The sequence below is a fragment of the Ascaphus truei genome, chromosome 2 (assembly GCF_040206685.1).
Source record: "Ascaphus truei isolate aAscTru1 chromosome 2, aAscTru1.hap1, whole genome shotgun sequence".
NCBI classification, from domain to species: Eukaryota; Metazoa; Chordata; class Amphibia; order Anura; family Ascaphidae; genus Ascaphus; species Ascaphus truei.
In genome coordinates, this window is record NC_134484.1 from 354,709,580 (window position 1) to 354,723,173 (window position 13,594).

Below are 13,594 nucleotides of genomic sequence, written 5' to 3' on the forward strand. Positions count from 1 at the left end.
GATCACCATTTGCCCAAGCCAGACTGTGAGGAGCCTAACTCAGCGGTGGCTTCTGACTGACAAATGGCAGAGGTGCCAAGTTGGCGCATGCCCTTTTCAGAATCCGGGCTTAGATGGACTGGCAACGCTCTGATTGGCTGGTAAGGATTTCTCCCACGCTTGGCTTGGCTGGTGTATTTCATGAATGAAGGTTAAATACTATAAGAAACCCAGCAGCCAATCTGTTGTTGAAATTCTCTAAGAGTTCGAGCGCCAAGACAGCAGCGGCAAATTTAAAATCGCCAAAGGATGCTCTTGGAGAAATAGACGTGAGTCGGCTTCAGAAATTTCAAGGCGAGACATTTTCTAATTCCCACTTTTCGGAGCGGTCGCGGCTGGGATTGCAAGCCGAAAAGAGTGCCAGGACGCTTGGTACTATCTCCCGGTCAATGGATTTCGGTGTCTCCGTGGCGGATACAGCGGTGGCGTCGGGAACCTCATGCCGATTTGAGTTCCAGGACACTTTGGGCTAAATCCCGGTCAACTACAAATTTTGTTTTATGGACTTTAGAAGCTAGGAAAATCTATTTTTTTCGCCCAGACCCCCCAGTAAGAGTGTCTCTCTCTTGTATTTTTGTGCAACAGATCCACTGTGTGTACGTCTGTTTCAGTGGAATAAATGACAATTCGTTTTACTATTTGGTTTTGCTCAGTGATCTGATCCCGGTATAAAGGTGTAAATGACGGGTCTCCCCTGACATATAACCCCATTGAAAAAAATGTCATTTATTTTACGAATAAGTTAAAGCTCAATGGACCGTGCTGCTTAATAAAGTGAACTAAGAACAATGACACAGGTTAGGTTAAATATAGCTGGTTTATATATCTATAAAAGAGAAGTCTCTATTCATGTTAAAAAGGATTTTTGTTGGTGCAGTTAAAACATGTAAATGTTTCTTTCTGCTGCCTGGACTCCCAGAAAACTTTATCTAACAGGTCTTACTGACTCCAATCTATGGTGGTTTTATATCAAGGAAATTGCCACTTTAGGTCATTTTCCGTCGCCCCAGTACATTACATTTTTATAAGTTGATTTCGAATAAAATGTCATCTTGTACAGACTTGGAAATCCATTTAATACTTAACACGTTATGTATAGATCAACAATTTTAACACACAATATCCCTTCTAAAAAAAAAAAAAAAAAAAAAGTGTCTTGATAAGTCTAAGGCCGAGTCCATAGACGGACAGGCCGTGCTGAGGCGTGCGGACACTCCGTGCTGAGGCGTGTGGATGCTCAGCGCTGAGCCCCTGCATCCTCAATGAGGATGCCTTGAGAGGGGGCTCACGCGAGCGTCCGCAGGCGTGCTGACGAGTTGAAGGTTTCAGCCGAGCGCCAAGCTGTTTTTCAGCGCGCTGTCGGCTGAAAACCTCCAATCACAGCACAGCAGCGTCAACGTCACAGCGCCGTGACGTCGGCGCCGTGACATTGACGTCAGTGCGTCGCAGGCGATTGGCCCAGCGACGTCACTGCCCCGCCTCCAACCACCTCCCCCCGGCTCCCTTCGCGCACGCTGGCTCGCCTGCAAGTCCGTGCAATCGCGCTGACTGAAGCAGGCGAGCCTCAGCGTTAGCGCGCCTCCGCTCTCCCCACCCGTCTATGGCCCGGGCCTAAGTGTTATGGCTATCAGCATTATTTTTATCATTTGGAAAGAGCGTTCTATTCTCTCGCCCGCTCATTGGTGGAAATTAGTTTTTTTCAGTATCCAGTTATGAAAGAGCAGCTGCAATGAATTAATCCACATTAACTACATTTCAAGTCAATTGGGCCGTTATTGGGAATGATTTAAAATGACTTTCTAGTGTGAATCTGTCACTGGTTCTATTATTTATTTTCTCTAGACACCAGCTTCCGGATTCTTCTTCCCTTCATTTTGTAATTTAATGAAAGATAGTGTACACCGTTATATTAGATTTAATTTCGTCATTACATGCAGTATTGTTTTAAGTACATTGTTATTATCTTATTTGTATTAAAGTTAGCAGTTCGAGTATATCATTTGTCTGTTTTTTTAATGTTTGTATATATTTTTCCTTCATTTCTGTAAATGTAAAAAAAAATTGATAAACCTGTTTGAAAAGATTTTTTTACCCCCAAGCTTTTAACAAAATGCTGTTTTTTTAATTTATTTATTTATTGGTTATAATTAATGTCTTTTGATGATCAGGCTGTTTGCAAACAAAGCCAAGAGGGAAGGAGTGCAGGCTTTGTGTGGGAAAAGGGAGGAGGTTAGTGATGTATGTTTGTTGGGAGATATGTATGGTGTACAGTATATGATTAAGTGGGTGGGTGAGTGTGAGAATAAAAGTGTGACTATGATGTGTGAGAATGAATGGTGTGAACAAAGTGAGTGGTGAGTGTGTGCTTGTGGAAAGGAGGGTGTGTGTTGGGGGTGAGTGAGATCTGAAGAACAGGCGCCCCAAAGATTTTAACAATCCTTCAGGGGGCCTCTTTAAAAAGGTTGCTGACCACTGGTTTAGATCCTTTTAGTTTGTGGGCACTTTTTTGCCAGATAAGAAGAACCGAGTGGCATAGTTTCACGTAGTGGACATTTGTCTATATGTATTACCTGCAATGTGCCCTGTAGAAAAGAATGTAGTTTTTACATAACCTCTTTATTTGCGAGTACAACCTGCAGTGGTTCTTAAACCCATGTCTTTCTGGCCCCTCCATGTCCTCTGGAACTGAACCATGACAATTCCAGTTCCACGAACCCCCCTGCTTCCTGAAATACCTCCAAAGGTGCCCCCGGTAGCCTCCCCAGGTAGAAAAATAATGTGGAGGTTTAAATCTCCCGCAGGAGACGGGCCAGTGGGACCAGGTGACACGGGAGCTTTATGAATTATGGAGCACTGGCATCCCCTGCAGAGGGAAGCATCTCTGGAAGCTGAAATTAACACTGTTCAGCTCCGGAGACACCCTGCTTCTCACTTATTAAAGAGAAAATAATTGGTTGGAATGCTGCTTTAAGTTAACCAAGATGAACCAAGTTTCCCCACTTTGAATCCATCAAAATTAGGTCAGTCCTCTTGTGGTCTGCTCATTCTCCCGTTCATTAAAAACACATGGTGAGCATAAACTGGATGTTACAAGCTTTTACTTCTGAGTTAGGAGAATTGATATGCCTTTGTAAAAATGTAACCTTGTGTTTGATAGCCGGGCTTGCAGCCCACTGCTTATAACTACAGATGTAGCCAGACTTGCTGTCCCCCGGAGCTGTGGATGAAAAAGCAAAAGTCGGCAACGCTGTGGAGCCTGCCTGCCGCGCTGGGGAGCCTGCCTGCCTGCCGCGCTGGGGAACCTGCCTGCCGCGCTGGGGAACCTGCCTGCCTGCCGCGCTGGGGAGCCTGCCTGCCTGCCGCGCTGGGGAGCCTGCTTGCCTGCCGCGCTGGGGAGCCTGCCTGCCTGCCGCGCTGGGGAGCCTGCCTGCCGCGCTGGGGAGCCTGCCTGCCTGCCGCGCTGGGGAGCCTGCCTGCCGCGCTGGGGAGCCTGCCTGCCGCGCTGGGGAGCCTGCCTGCCTGCCGCGCTGGGGAGCCTGCCTGCCGCGCTGGGGAGCCTGCCTGCCGTGCTGGGGAGCCTGCCTGCCGTGCTGGGGAGCCTGCCTGCCGTGCTGGGGAGCCTGCCTGCCGCGCTAGGGAGCCTGCCTGCCTGCCACGCTGGGGAACCTGCCTGCCTGCCGCGCTGGGGAACCTGCCTGCCGCGCTGGGGAGCCTGCCTGCCGCGCTGGGGAGCCTGCCTGCCTGCCGCGCTGGGGAGCCTGCCTGCCTGCCGCGCTGGGGAGCCTGCCTGCCTGCCGCGCTGGGGAACCTGCCTGCCGCGCTGGGGAGCCTGCCTGCCTGCCACGCTGGGGAGCCTGCCTGCCTGCCGCGCTGGGGAGCCTGCCTGCCTGCCGCGCTGGGGAGCCTGCCTGCCTGCCGCGCTGGGGAGCCTGCCTGCCTGCCGCGCTGGGGAGCCTGCCTGCTCCGATGGAGCTGCAGGGGTTCCATGCATATGAATGGGATCCCTGCAGCGTTAATCCTCCATGAGGTGCCGAAGACAGCGAGTCTGGCTATATCTGTAATACATGCAGAGTTTTTGTAGGTCCAGATGTAGTTGCCGCGTCCTGTTGGTACAGATATACAGCCTGACAAACGTTTCTGAAGGAGTACTGTAGCTCAACGGTAATGCCTTTTTGAAGCAAGTAAATCTGTTTCGAATCCCAAAGATCCCTTGTGACCTTGGGCAAGGCAATTTCCCTGTGCTTCAAAGTGTGAGCTCTTCAGGGCAGCGTCTCATTGAAAGTTCACAATTCTATGTACAGTAATGTGTTCATTTAAAAAAAATATATATATATTATTATTAGAGCATAGCAAAGAAAGTGTTTTTCTGTGATTCTGTGTTTTATATATTTTTTATGAGCTGGCCTTTTCTGCAGCAAGCTGGGAGGGCAGGAGCGAGGCTTTATGTTGTCCCATAGAAAGTTCACACGGGCAACATCTGTTGATAGCACTTCTCCAGTATTGCAGGAGTTAATATTTGATTTCGCTGCAATTTATCTGTTCATGACTCACTTTGGTAAAACAATAAGATGAACAAAATATCTATTTCCTGGAAATTGCAGAGCTAAATAGATTTGCAGATAGTTATCTTTTTCCTGTACAGGTTTGCCAGCCCATTGTACCTTGGAATGCTTGGGAAGTTTATTTGACATTGTGTGTGTGTGTGTGTGTGTGTGTGTGTAACTGGTTACTGTCTCCCGTTCCGTAATGATACGGAAATGCAGGCCCGCGTGGGAAGTTATCTTCCTACGGCGGTTTACTGTGCTTACCATGAAAAGTAACAGCTTCCGTAAACTAGGAATACGAATACATTATTGTGACGTCAAAATTTAAATGGGAATTCCAAGCAAACATATAGGATGACCTTTTTTTATTTTATCTGGACTCTACTTAATAAACTGTTTTTGTTTTCCAATTCTTGTATATGTCACCTTTTAAACAAACACGTTTGGTATTATTTTTTTTATTTTATTTTTTTATGTTACTCCAGGGATCTGGATTGTAAAAAAATGTCTCATTGGGAACTATGCATCCAGCCCAAAACATTAGCGCAAAGGGGTGACTTTGTCGCAAATCTGAAAAATACTTTGCGACAGGCAAGCGTCTATGTAATCTTATTTTGCCAATGTAATTTAGCCGTCGAGGAGGAGTCGGTTGCGGCGTTATATTTACACCTTGGGGCAGGTCTATGTTTTAACCCTGTCAGTGCCGGAGGACAGCATGGAAGCAGGGGAGACCTTCCATTCCACTTCCTCATAGATCATGTCCCAGCGCGGTCTCCCCTAAAAGAACGAGCAGGAAGATAGTTACTAAATAATGGGATCCCTGGAGTCCACGACCCCCTGATGTAGTAGCTACGGCCAAAGGGTTAAGAATTTTTTTTTCTGCCTTGTTTTTCTCCGTCGCCTTTTTAAAAGGTAGCGTAAGCCGGGATTTTGGCGTACAATTTAAGCACAGGAGATGTATGCACAGCAGTTTCCAACAGTAAACGTAGCAAGCTCCTACATTTTTTTACTATTCAGAAATACTTTTTAGATGCAAATATTTGAATGCAGACCACCCGCAGCTTCATACATGGAACTCTAAATGTGTCATAAACAAAAGTCTGTGATGTAACAAGGGGAAAGAATTAAAAATGGCAGTGGGCTTGATATATCACAAGATGAAATTGCCACCCTTGAACAAACGGGACAAGGGCCAAAAGTAATGTAGTGGTGTTCCCCTGGCCCCCCTTTGTACCTCCGCTGCGGGGGCGATCACGGGCACTGTCGGGGACGAGCGGCAGACCCGCCGGCACTTTAGGAAGGTGGGGGCTGAGCAGGGAGCGTCTTGGAGGTTCCGCGGCGGCCCGATAGCACAGGGTGCCGCCATGTTGTGTCTGGCACATGCGCATTACCTATGCGCGACGGGAGGACTGAGGAAGTTCGCGCATGCGCAGGGAATAGCGCGCGAAGGCTGGCCAACATGAGAGAGGCTCTGAGCTGGGACTACAATTCCCATGAGCCTCAGTGGGGGCATGTGATGCCAGGGAGCGAATAGGAGAGGAGGATTTGCTGGCAGGCAGGCAGGAAAGGGAAGCGTGGAGGATAGACCACGCTAGCAGAGGGTCCTAGAGGAGCAAGGGGAGAGGAGGTGTGTGTTGCAGGGGGTCAGTGATCCACTGCATTGGCCAGAGATTCCCCTTTAGGCCCCAGTGCAGGCCCCGAGGTCACCACTAACTTGTTGTACTGCAGGGAACAGCCATAGACAGAGACAGAACCCTTTTTTTGCGAATAGCAGACAGGGAGGGACACAGTATCTTCTTGCGCTGCAGTGAGAGAGGTGGTTTGGGAGCAAGCTGCTGAAGTCAAGTAAAGACTCAAGTACAGACTCGTGGGAGACTACGCTGGATCGGCGGATCCTTTGCGAAGCACATTTACCAGCTGCTGGAGTGGCCGGAAGGTATTATAAATAAGTTCACCAACACCGGTACCTATAGGCGCTGATCCCGCCTTGGGGGAGGGTTCTTTGGGGACACTGAGGGTTGAGTGACCAAGGGACTGGTCCAGTACATTGGACACGGTGTGGGGCACACGCGGTGGTGGGAAAGACATTATGCCACAGGTGGAGGCAGCAAGGCCGCAAGTGTTATGTTGTTGTATTGCCTAATCTGCTAGTATGGTGATAAGAGAGTATATATATATATATATGTATATGTATGTTATGTTCTGCATTCATTCATAGTAAACTGTTATACTATATGCATACTATTGTTATTCTTGTCCAGGGGAATCTTACTAATTAGGGGATCCTGGGCAAGTGGAGGCGCTGCTAAGTAAATATTGTGGCCCCAGGCTCCCTGTTAGTGGAGGCTCAGATCTCGCTGAGCCAACAGGTACATACAGCATTAGTAGTCTGTCTATGTCCATAGGAAAGAGGGCTACAGTAAGATGGGAGGATGAATCAGAAAATGTGCCGGAGCAAAGTGGAGAAGAGAGGCTTGCATCGGCAATACCTGGAAAATCGTTGGCGAGGCCTTCATCCAGCAGAGGATTGACAAGGGCTGAAGAAGAATTAGAAGAAGATGGTGATATATTTAAATTGGTCACAGGGATGCAGCCAGCTAGAAGTGAGCATTAATGCAACATTGATGTCTAACAAAGTGGGAGTGATGCTTACAGAGATTTAGGGCCTCATGCAGTAAGCGTTGATAAGGGAAATATGGCCATGTTATAGCCAAAATTGGGTTTGAGATTCAGTAAGCGCCGATAAGTGCTTCATATCGCCAGGTTTCGGAGCCGATAATTTGGTTATGGCCAGTCGCCTGCCGATAAGCCTGTTTTCGACACTGATCGCCACTTTTTTAAATCGGCTGGATTCAACAAAAAAAAAACAGCTTATCGGGGCTGATCGGCACTACGAAATTGAGATGTTATGGCCGATTTCTCCCGCCAACTAAAGTTGGCAGTTTGGACGGGAGAACGATCGCTAAGGCTGCCGGAACGGCACTTAGAAAAAAAACATCTTCTGTACATCAATGGAAGTCAATGGAGCGGGGACGTATAACAGTATAGTACTGTTTACGTTTCATTGCTCACAATACAAAGGGGATTTGCATTACAGTGTGGGGGCATTCCCTGCATTGTGTCACAGCTGATGTGTCTTATTTGCATAACATTCGACTTTTACATGTTTTCAGCATTTGCGGGTCACATTACTCATCATGTGATGATGTGGCAAGGGAAAATACTATACTACACTCTTAAAGGAGAACCTCACATCATATCACACATTTTACTCAACTCAGCGACAATTATTTACATGATGTCACACATGTCACACATGTCACTCATACACAGTATATTCATCTTCCTTTACATTACACAATGCTTGTAATGTGACACGCATCTTTAAACGTTCATGTACATCTGTCTTCTCATGTTTACATATACTTTTGGGTCCTCCCTATTTTCATGACGTCACTTATTGGACGCTCAATCACATTGCATGTTTACATTGTAACCGTTGCATTACAAGCACTTCAACCTAACTTATACACACATGTACAGTAATTCATCATTGGGACACCTTGTAAACTCATTCTATACCAACTATCCTCCTTACACAAATGCATGCATATGCACACGACTATTCATTGTTGCCAACATGTCACAATAACATGGATAATTACACATGTTACACAAAACTTTTCCCACGTCAATCTCAGCCTTTTTGTCTCATTACATGACTGACTCTTGCGTTCACAAGTGTTACATGCATTGCACATGCAACTATTTATTTGCAAGCAATCTTTGTACAAAGCTTCACGTCACATCATTGCCAAATATCATCATTCCCTGCAGAATACACACAACAAATACTTAGAACAACAAGTGCACACAGCTTGCCACAGAAGTACTTTATTATGTTAATGTAACACCTTGCATTTTACTATGTCACCTGACATCATCACATACCTATTTAAAGGACGCACATTACCTGCTCATTCACAGCTACTCATTTCAAAATGTTGCGAATGTTTAGGAGACGCAGGAACATTCTTTTCTATGACATGCTTGATGATGAAGACAATCATATAGGGCAAGGGAGGGACACACCGAGGGACAGTGACAGTGACGCGGATACGACAGGGACAGGGAGAGGGACAGGCCGAGGGACAGGTAGAGGGACAGGAGATCAGAGGAGAAGACAGAGGAGACAACTTGTGCCTCGTCCGCGTCTGTACAGGGAGAGAACCCTGTTAGATGGGATGAGTGAGGAGGAGATTGTAAGTCGCTATCGTTTGAGTTCAGCAGCAATCTTAGCTCTTTATGAGGAGATAAGGGGGGATTTAGATTTTTTCACAGCCAGAGGTCGTGCAGTCCCTGGGCTTGTTAAAATGCTGTGCTCATTACATTATCTTGCTTCCGCGTCATACCAGACAACTGTGGGCATAGTGGGCGGGGTCTCGCAATCTACATTCTCGCGGGCCTTGACCCAGTTTCTCTATGCACTCAATAGACGCGCTAGGAATTATATTCATTTTCCTACAGAGGCGACAGAGTGGCTGGAAGTCAGGACTGGCTTTTATAATATAGCAGGGATACCATGTGTGCTGGGTGCAATCGATTGCACACATGTTGCTTTGATTGCACCTAGTCAGAGTGAGCATGTGTACCGCAATCGGAAGCACTACCATTCACTCAATATACAGGTGGTATGTGATGCCACGATGAGGATAATGCATGTGGTACCCAAGTTCCCTGGTTCCAGTCACGATTCCTCTATCCTGAGGAACTCTTCAGTCTTCCATGCGTTCGAAGAGGGACATTTTGAACCTGGTTGGCTGCTGGGTGAGTACATATTTACATGTTCTAACACAAAACACATGTTGATTTAGGAATGTTGGCATTGTACAATTTGATCACTAATGTCAGCTTATGTGTGCTCCATTCATTATAGGTGACTCAGGATACGGAATTAGGCCGTGGCTCTTGACTCCGGTGCTAAACCCTCAAACTGAAGCAGAGGACAGGTACAATGCAGCCCATATATCTACAAGATCTGTTATAGAGAGGACATTTGGCCTACTCAAGACCAGGTTTAGGTGTCTGGACAGAACTGGTGGGGCTCTTCTATACAAGCCTCAAAAAGTGTCTGATATTATCCTTGCCTGTTGCATTTTGCACAATGTTGCACTCAGGCACAATGTACAGTCAGACCTAGCTGAGGCTTTGGTAGACGAGCATCCCACCCATGTAGCTGCTGAAAATGAACAAACAGCCAGTGGTGGCCAGACACGACAGAATCTCATCAATTCATTTTTTTCTTGTAAGTACAAACTCATATGTTCCTAGTACTACTTTTATAGTTTAATTATGTTATATTAACAATAATGTTTCTTTATATAACCTTCTGTTAGGACACAGATGAATATGGGTTGCACACCTTTCTTTTCTCTGCTGTGTGCACAAAGGGATGTGGCACCGGTATGTTATTGTTGCACAGGTTATATAATCCCTCTTCAATTGTACTTTAGTTGTGTGTATGTGAATACAACTTGGGTAACAAAGCAATAATATTGTAGCATTGTGTTATTCCTTATGCTAAGACAAAACACATATTATGCCCATAATCATTCATGCTTCTAGTATGCTTACATACAATGTTATTGGTGCAGTGTAACATGTACATCCATATGATGTGTACACCAGGCTGATTTACATTTTGAATGTCATGAAATATACATGGTGTTGTACATTTAACACCAAATACACACTTTGCTGTGTTGTTTACGGTACTGAAGATGGCATGTCAATGTTTGCAATTTATATATTGTTCCTTTGCATTATAGGTATATCTCCAGTATGACTGATCATGGTATGTATATTTGCTGACATCTCTCATAAGATGTGCCTACCTCAATCTTCCTATAATTATTGGAACTAAAAACCCAACATATTGGTTTAAACACAAATGTTACATATATGTACTTTCTGTATCATGTATATGCATTTAGCTACTCTTGAGCTTTCATGTGCATTGTATTACAAAATGATTACTCACATTTCATCACATTTTATGTATGTTTCCTTATAATTTCCATTAATGTAATATAGAGGTGGTTGGAGAAAAGGGGATAACTGTACTTATTTGTTTACTTACGGGAGCACATTCATCACTAGCATAGACACACTTTTTAAGACAACTGTTTGTGTCTCTATCAATTGGTGTAGGATCCATGTATAACACCGACAAATGATAACACCAGCTTTATTATGGTAGCTTATATCATCATATTGACTATACTATGTATTTCTAAACGATTAATAAACACAGTAAACTATAGTTAGTTAGGTTAATGAAATATACACAGAAACGTACTTCATAACATGATGGTGATGTCATATTCAGAACATCATGCATTGGAGGGGACCATAACATCTGGCCACTAACATTATTTGCTACAGTCCCAAACCATTTTATCTACATACCCATGTAACAAGAGATTTTAAAAATAAATGGCTACTTGGTTGTAAGTGTCCTTTACATTGGGAGAAGGAGTGGCTCACTGAGTAAAGACACACACTGGCACTGATAGTTTGAAGCAGGGGAGTCTGGTTCAATTCCCGGTGTGGGCTCCTTGTGACCTTGGCCAAGTCACTTTATCTCCCTGTGCCTCATGCGGCAAAAAAACATTTGTACGTTCCACGGGCCAGGGACCTCAGGCTGAAACATGTGTCTGTAAATCGCTGCGTACAACTAGCAGCCCTATACATGAACATGCTCATATTATTATTATTATTGTTACATAGTTTCGACAGTCATACGTTCCATTACATATTAGAATACACAAATGTGTTAGCAGAGTGGGAATGGTTGTTATATATAAAACACACCATGTCATAAAATGTTAGTAGCCATTAAAGAACACTCAATAAAAATTCATGAGGCACTCTTTTGCAACATCATTATGTTAATTAAGTGCTTATGCAATATAGGCATAAGGGTATCACATTTTTAATTGTTTGTTAATAAGCGCTGCAAGCAATATAAAATTAGTTCCATATGTAGTATAGTAGTCGGTGGCTCCTCCTCACAATCATCTCATATAAAGGTAGACTCTTCTGAAATCATACATTGATCCGATTGTATCTTCCCCGACATCTCTGAAATACAGCAAACATATGATGGTCAAATATGGCACCTTACTATATATGTATCCGTGACAACGCATTACACAGCTCTATATGATTGTGTACATACACACGTCACTCACTTATATGTTAGAACTACAAGTGTACATCAGTATGTAATGTTTCTTTAAATTTGTAGCAGGCATAACTATGTATATGATGTGAACGTTGCCTGTATACTGAAAAATGTGCGCGCACATCTTAGTGTGCGCACGCACTTCACGCTTGGCTGCACTAACTGTTAGCGCATGCGCAAAACAAAGCGTACGTTGTGCGTTCAATACATCTTGAAAATACCATTAAACATAAAATCTTTATTTCAAATACAATGAATATGAAACTACATTCGTTCTAAACGAGTACATCTGTATTCTTTTTAAACAGACGTGTTTGGACAGAAAGCACGGCCGATAACACAATGCGCAAATGCAATACGTGTGACGTCATGTTAAGCCAGCGTGAAACGCACGCTAACACTCCTCCCACTCAATTAACATTCGGCTAACGCCCAGGGTACGCCTACAAACACTGAGCCGCACGCATCACACACTGCAGTTACCGTTACTATAACAAAACATGACAGCCAATAGGCTTTGAGGCGCGCACGTCGCTTGGGGGCGGGACTTACATCACTAATCCTTTTTAAGGACGCCTTGGCCCATGACAAGGGTCCCACGTCATACGTGGTGGACCCGGTTTTCAATGTTGTAGATGTTGCATGATAACAAAACAGGTATGTGTTAGAGTAATGGTAAAATGTTGCTAATATGTTTAAAGGGATAGGAAAGTACGTATATTTATTCCGTCAGCAATGTGTACTACTCTTTCAGGTCCTACTATATTGTATTAGGAAACAATTTGTTTGTGATCGCTACATGTTATGCAGTCTGCAATGTTACGCTGTATCCACGCATTGAAAGTGAAAATGGTGGTTACAAAAAAAAAAAAAATTTAAACGCAGAGTCAACGCATAACGATTGTTATATTTACCATTCTTCTAGAATTAACTCTTCGCCTGGCTGCAACTGGTCGCTCCAGAAATGCAAGCCATTTTCATCCACGCTTAACCCAACCGCTGAATCCAGTATGGCACATATCTCCTCCAGGATGCGCTCATAGGAATCGCCACTGCTTTCTTCAAATAATTGGTCGGGAGGTAGGTTCATTTCTTCCGGTTCCCATTCCAATGCAATTTCAGCTGAAAGGCTTGGTACATAATCATAGTACTTTTGTTCTTGTACAATGTGGGTTTCAGGAATGGAGGCTGCAGATATTGCAGCACGTATCGATTCAAAGGGATCAGTAGTAGCGGATACATTGCTATTGCCATTAGGAATAAATATGCCTTTCACGACAATATAAGTGCCGTCTTTCAGGAGAAATTGTTTTTCCGGGGCAATCTTCCAGAAACCATAGGTGTGTTGTAGCTTATCCTGGTCACGTTCAAAAAAGTCATTACTTGATAAAGTGAATCTTATTGAGGAATTAAAATTCCGTGCATGCTTACGGTCTTGGTAATAAGGATATTTTGCTCGAATGAAATCATCGATTTGGCGTGTGCTTGCTTTCTGTCCGCGACTGTTCAAGATGGCTTCACAGATCATGTACTTATACCCTAAAAGGGGATTAATATTGTTAACGAATTCATCAGCCATGTCTGAGTAGCACAAAAGCTGTGTGCAGGTCTGTGTTATTTGCTCATCAAAATGAATGTGCTGAATGGCTAACAAACTCCTGTTTTTCCTTGTCAAGGTCAACAAAAGTAACTACTTTGACTCCTTATTTCAAACGCCAATTGGATTTGTTTGTCTAATTGGGTTAACAGTTGTGGTTCGTGATAT

The 13,594-nt window shown here is 44.4% G+C and overlaps 1 protein-coding gene and 1 long non-coding RNA gene across 4 annotated transcripts in view; both read left to right on the plus strand.

Moving 5' to 3' along the window:
- Positions 1–13,594, plus strand: part of PLCL2 (phospholipase C like 2) — a 217,978-nt gene that overhangs the window by 84,818 nt on the left and 119,566 nt on the right. The window lies entirely within an intron of this gene.
- Positions 9,305–10,047, plus strand: LOC142488721 (uncharacterized). The gene is made up of 3 exons (XR_012799611.1): positions 9,305–9,410; positions 9,520–9,888; positions 9,980–10,047. It is a non-coding gene; the product is annotated as an uncharacterized LOC142488721 (long non-coding RNA).